Source organism: Elgaria multicarinata, chromosome 12 (assembly GCF_023053635.1).
Source record: "Elgaria multicarinata webbii isolate HBS135686 ecotype San Diego chromosome 12, rElgMul1.1.pri, whole genome shotgun sequence".
Taxonomy (NCBI): Eukaryota; Metazoa; Chordata; class Lepidosauria; order Squamata; family Anguidae; genus Elgaria; species Elgaria multicarinata.
In genome coordinates, this window is record NC_086182.1 from 30290473 (window position 1) to 30297401 (window position 6929).

Genomic DNA, 6929 nt, shown 5'->3' on the forward strand with positions numbered 1-6929 from the left:
ATCTGGAAGAGAAGCGGAGCAGGGGGTCCATGCACACCCCTAATGCTGGACGTCCAGTTCATTATTTTTTTTCCAGAAAGAAAATGGGAAGTGGAAAGAGGCTGAAATCTGGGGACCTTATGCAGGAGAGAGAAAACAGAAATGCTGTAGGAAGACAACATTGTAGGTCTCCTTTTTTTGAAAATTCTGCTATTAGTAGTGCATTTGCAGTAACCCTTTAGGCCACCCTGTTTCAGTAGTTCACACATTTACTTACCTATTCAAAATATCAGTCTTTGTATGAAGAGAGTATTCCTATTGGGTTTGCTTTATCACATTAACTTATACAATTTAAGAACATATTAATTTGATTGCCAACCACATTATCCAATGGATGAACAGTGGGTGTGGTGTAGGCAATTGTCATGTCCCAGGCATCAATGAAACTCACATCCATATCCCAAAACACATCCTTTGCTGCAAGATATTGGGCATAGCCATGGAAGTCACTAAATCGCTCCTGGTCTACGTTCAACTCCCGGATATTCTCTCCCTTGACGATGACTCGTGTGTCTGGACTTCTCAGGAGAAGGCGCTGGATGGCTCCCCGAATGTTAATCACCCTTCGGATGAAGAGCTCAATGGGGAAGGGACGGAAGTGCTGGCCCAAGGCAATGACAAGAACCGTGTTTTTGTCGCCTGCAATGTTGTCGATCTCCCGAGCAATGTAGTTGTGATCTCTTGTCTTATAGTCATGGACAGTGATGAATGGGTGGTTGTGTTTTTTCCATTGGAATTGAATGTTTCAGTCCATGTCCACAGCAATCAGATTTGGGTCCGTCCCAGTTCCATGGATGTCAAGATATTTAAATGCTAAGGTAGGAATAGACACAAAATCAATACAGTGTTTTGATTACTATCCTCTAAAAATGACTGGGTTACTAGTTGCAGATAAAAGTCTACTAAATTGTTGATTTATGGGCTTGGATCAAACATGATTGTCCATTTTATGGAGAGACATGCAAAGGCATCCATCTGCTCCTGGGGTAGATTTCTTTCTCCTCCCTGATTAGCATTTCATTCCCATCATACCAGATTGATTACAACACATGTCCACACTAGAGCCACGTGGGATCAAACAAATTCATTACAAAAAGACTGAAAGGATTATGTTTAGGGCACAGAAAGGGTTCTGGATATCAGGAACCTAGCAGATACATACTTCTTGCAGTCCTTGTTAGATATTCTATCCACTGCCGTACCGTTGAGTCTCCAAAGAGATAAAGTATCTTTCCTTTCAAGCAGGTGTGAATCCGATCCGTGTTCAAGTTGGCCATATTGCAGAAAACGGGGTGCCATTGGTTCTGTAATGCAAAGCCACTGGGAAATGGGGAATTTATCCTAAACCTGCATCTCTCGTTTGACATCGTCTTGTTGCCTGGCGAAAGGGAACAAATAAAAAGCAGATGGCAACAAAATCTGTGACTGTGGCATTGTGTGAGAAGCAGCATTGAAAAGAAGGTGCCCATGGACAATCAGTGGGAACCCCAAAGTGCCAGGAAGTAGAAAAGTAGCCACCTTACAGATAACATTTAATAGGCAATTAATTCTCCCATGAATAACTGTGTGCCGATTCTGAAGGAGGAGCCATTTTATGGAAATGTCCTACAATGGAACAGCACCAGTATATTAATTTCATTTTACAATTGTTTGGAAACTTTCTTCTACTCCAAGAACTCTCAGAATAGCTCACAGGAAGTAGAATGATCAAGAAAGAATTGAATCCAGCAGAACACCTCGAACATCCAATGACAAAGAGAGAATTTGAAGACTCTGTAATCTCAAAGGTTGGAGGAACAAGGATTTCAGCACAATCATTCTTGTCTGTTTTCCCAAGCAGGGACAGGATGGAGGGAAGGAGGAGAATATTAATAGGCTGTCCTTGGGTGCTTCCAGACTTGGCTTTTAGAGCAGGATCATCCTGTTCACTAAATTTTACAGTGGTCCAGAATGAAGACATCTTCAGCTTGTAGCCCTCTCATGTTTTCCCATCACTTCTCCCATGATTTTTCTTCCTTGGAAAAAATCCATTCAGGAAGGCAAGAAAGAATAGCATTTAGCAGCCTTTTTATCTGATAATTCTTGGAGCCCTCCGTCTGGAAGCACCATAGGCCAGATGCCACCAATATCGTTGGGGGTAAAAAACAGAAAATCCAAATCACTTTCACAGGGCACAACACGAATGTCCCCAAATGTGTGAGGGATCTCAACTCCAATGTTGGACCTTCAAAACAGAGAAAACATGGCCATTGAGTTAAATGAGCTCAAAGCAACAAACGGCAAGAGTGCTACTGATTTTATCACATCTAATTCTCACAACTAAGTGGCATTAATTGGAAATGGAAGCATCTTGCTCTGATTTAGCAAGACGAGTCCTATGCTCTTACTGGAAGCAGGTGGGAAACTGCATGGAAATGGCCCAAGAAAGATTCCAGAGTGTTCCAGATGTGGAGCAAGAGAACATAATAGTGTGAACCTGGTAGGAAACTGGGTAAACTGAATTCAAACTAGCTTCTGTGTGTACCTGCAGACCAGCTGCTCTACTCTTCTTGAGTGTGCCATTGCATTCATAGGCATGGTTGTCGGCAATGCATGGGAAGCATAGGCATGCACAGCACATTTCATTAGGGTGCGCACCCAGGGAATCTGAACATTTATTGAATACTCAGTCATAAAGGACATATTTTTATTCATTCATTCATTCATTTATTAAACACAATAGACACTGATGCCCTACTATGCATTTGGCTTGCCTGGCTGTGGGAGGGCCACTGCAGGGAGGGGTGGATGGAGGAGATGCTTATTGCTTGAGACATTAGGGTGTGCCTGGGCACACCCGGCACACCCTGTGTACACACCTATGTCAGGAAGTCTTTCTTGGGGGCACTGCCCAAATGGGAACTTCCTTAGCCCAAGAGGTTAATTCATCTTCCTCTATATGTGTTCTGCCAGCAAGAGAAGACTTCTTTCTTTAAATGAGCATGTGACTCTTCTCTTGCTTAAATTTATTTACTGGCTTTTTGTTATGTGTGCGTGTGCTTGCGTGTGTTTGCTGCTGCTTTTAGCTTGTTAATGTGTTTTATTAGTCATTTTTAAATTCTGTAAGCTGTTTTGTCCAACTCTTTTAATGGAGTGAAAAAGCTGGGATAAACCTTTCTTAAATATATAATGATATAACGCATTTCACAAACTGAACACCCAAACCACAGTTCTCCAGTGATGTGGCCATTCTTTTAGAATCTCTCCAGAAATGCCACCTTTAAAAGTAACTGGAAAGGGTCTCTGACTCTCTGCAACTCCCAACAGTCCTGCACCAACATTCTGCAACTCAGTATTTTGTATATAATTCGAACTGGTGCTGTGTTGGGCTTAATGTTCACATGGAGGCTGTTTTTCCCCCTCATTAAACAGCTGCTATGTTTATACTTTTGCAAGAAGTTTTAGTTTCATTCAGGGCCAGCCCAAGGTTAAATAGCGCTCTGGGTGAGAAATGTTTTTGGTGCTCTGCCCCCGGTAGTCAGTTTTGCAGGGCCAGCCAGAGGATTTAAGGATTAATGGGGCTTGTTGCAGGTGTGATGTCCATTGAGAATGTCATTGCTCAAACCCTCAATACTGTTTGCACAAGCCGAAGTTCGAAAACCCACATCCTAAGGAGTGGCAGTGCACTGTGCAACACAGCAGAACTATCATGGGTTTTACTTATAATATTTTTCTTCCGTTTTTTTAGCAGTTCCTATCTTTTTTGTAAGCATTTTTTATTTTTAAAGATATTCATTTTAAAGATGGAAATTGAAAAAGGAGACCTACTTTGAAACAAGTTGAAGGAAGATCGGATTTGTTGGAACAGTTTGAAATATGACCCACACATACACACAATTCGAAGTCTCATCCCATTTTGAACCAAGCCAGGCTTGTGAAGCTGTGAGAGGTGTAATGTCAGGGGATGGGTTGCCTTCACCTATTTGCAGTCCTTCTGCCCACAAAACCACAGGAATGAAGATGGAGACAAAGCTCACAGGACAAATCATGACACCACAACGCCACTGATTTATGATTACAGAAGGAAACTTCCTTAGGTCTGATGGCAGAAGAACAAGGGAAGAAACGTGTATCCAGCGCTGGGGAGGACAGTGCTCAAGGCATTCCCATTCTGATTTTGTTCTCAAGTAATGTCTGAGAACATTCTTGTTAGTACTCGTGAACCACAGGAGTTATGTCAGGCCTTCTGATTAACTATAGTAAGGGAGGCAGTGGTGGTGAAAATGTGAACAAAAGGAACCAAAAATTCATTGGGTTTATTTTGTTTCTACGGTGGTCGCTTTTTGGGTTCCTTTTGTTCACAGGCCTTCTGGTTATTCTGGAGCTGAACAGAGCAAATGCACAACTCAACTCTGTCCCAAAGTTATACAGTAGAATAAATACCTCTTCACAAGGCTCCGTTCCAAGTCTGTGAGATACGACATGGCTGTGTTGTGGGACTTCAGGAAGATGAATGCTTTACATGACACGTTCTTTGGTTTCACGCAGTAGAAGCCCTCCTGGTCTCGTTCATCTAGATACTCACAGAGCTCATCCTTTGTGGTTATGTAAAATCCACATTGGGTGAACACAGTTGATTTTCCATTTAAAAATGTGCCTGTGAAAGCTATTTTTGCATAGCCTTTCTTCCTCGCTGCCCACAGTGCTGAAACTGCTTCACTGGAGTGGATCAGCAGGAGAGAAACTCTGGCATCGCCCTCCCAAAATAGAGTGAAATTGACTAGGTACGTCCCGTTGCTATAGTCCTTGATATGCCCAGAAGCTCCGGCCTTTAGACTCGATGAATAGATCCTTGCTCGTATGAAATCCCCTCCGTACTCCTTCTTCTTTCCTAAGTAGTCATACAAATCCAGCCGAACCATCAAGTGGTCTCCAACACAATAAGAGTCTTTGTGGTTTAATATGGTGGCCTTGCTGTTCTTGGCACTTGTGGTGCCTTGCGTATGGGTGAAGGTGACATTGGGCATCAGCTGGTCCAGTTTTGTAAGGATGCTTTTTACTTCTTCCTCCTTTTCTCCCAGTCGTATCCAAGTATGCCACGCATTGCCATCTTTCATTCTGCTCTGGCTATCTTTGAGTGAAATAATCTTGTTAAAATGTAAATACTTTAAAATTTATCTGAATAAGGTAGCAACCCTATGATCCCTGGAGAACATCCCAGGGATCAAAGGGGTTTCTTTTTTGGATTTCCCCTCCTGAAGCAGAAGACACTGCTAAAGCTTCACAAGGGGGTCTCCAAGATCCAATCCCCAACACCACCCCTACACCACCCATTTGCAGTGGAGAACCATGGCAACTGCTTTCCAAAGTAAAGAATGTGGCCTCAGATGACCTTGGAGAGGTCAGAAAGGGTATTTTGGTGGGCAGGGAGCAGAAGAGGGAGCAGAAAGGAGAACCACAATTCTGGAAAGATGCAGACAAGCTGGAGGAGTTCAGAGGAGGGCAATGAGGATGATCAGGAGTCTGAAAGAATGGGCATGTTTAGCCTTGAGAAGAGAAGACAGAGGGGAAACTTGGAAACATTCTTCAAGTACTTGAAAGTTTGTCTCATAGAGGAGGGCCGGGATCTCTTCTCGATCCTCCCAGAGTGCAGGACACGGAATAAAGTGCTCAAGTTCCGGGAAGCCATATTCCAGCTAGACATCAGGAAAAACTTCCTGACTGTTAGAGCAGTATGACAATGGAAGCAATGACCTAGGGAGGTCATTGGCTCTCCTGCACTAGAGGTGTGGGAAATGGACAGGTGCAGCAAATGGACAGCCATCTGTCATGGATGCTTTAAGGAAGATTCCTGCATTAAGCAGGTGTTGGACCTGATGACCTTACAGGCCCCTTACAACTCAACTACTGTGCTATTCTGTGGACTCTTCAACCCTACCCTGCCTCCACCAGCCTAAGTCCAATAGATAGATTCAGAATCCCATCAAGCAGGGAAATTTTGAAAGGTGGCTACAGAGCCCAGCAGGACGTGGGAATCTCGGAAGCCTCCAGTCTCTGAGGCTTCCATCTAGAGGGTGGCAACTTGATAGTTTTGTCCTAACAAAGCTAAATTTGAATAATAGAAATACCTGTAAAAACTTGGAATGCATTTTTGATCTTCCAGGTAGACAGCAAATTCTACTTTATTTACAACAATAATAAGCATTGTTTGCAAAGTGTAACATTTTCACTGATGTTTTTCTTTTAAAAAAATAATATTGCCCAATTTGATTATGAAAATTAACAAATTCTTACCAACGTCAGTTGCAACTTGATCTGGTTCTAGGCGCCTCATGAGACTTTTGAAGATGATAGTCTGAGCATGCAGAGAGAAAGGAAGAATGACAAGGAGAGACCATAGCTCAATATTAGAGCATGTTTTCCATACTGAATGTTCCCGATTCCATTGTTGGCATCTCCAGTTTTGAAAATGACATGGCAGCAGATGCTACAAAGTACCTTTGCTTGTGTTCCTGGGAGCCACTGCCAATCAAACTATGCAACATTGAGTTAAAGTAACCAATGTCCTGACTTAAAGCATTTTTAACAGGACTTTTATTGCACACTCATGATTGGTTACTCATAGAAGTTTGTGGGTCCTTTCCATGACATTGTGAACCTCCAGAGTGTCTCCTGCACCTTTTAAGCTTTATTCCACTTTTTAAAAGATCAGTGATGAATTGATCAGAAAGGTTAATGCGAGATATTGACAATGTAAAATGATGAAGTTGCACCATAATTCATGTGTCCCAGTGTGGAAGAGCTCATTGTAATCCAACAAAGAAACCAGAAGCAGAATGTCCTGGTAAGAATGTGGGATTTCAGCCTCATAGTTTAGGGCTGCTTCCTCTTCACACATGGAAATTACAGCC

At 42.6% G+C, this 6929-nt stretch overlaps 1 pseudogene; it reads right to left on the minus strand.

Annotated features, from left to right (window-relative positions):
* Positions 1-316: 316 nt before the first annotated feature.
* On the minus strand, positions 317-5135 carry LOC134407647 (NXPE family member 1-like; annotated as a pseudogene).
* Positions 5136-6929: the final 1794 nt, after the last annotated feature.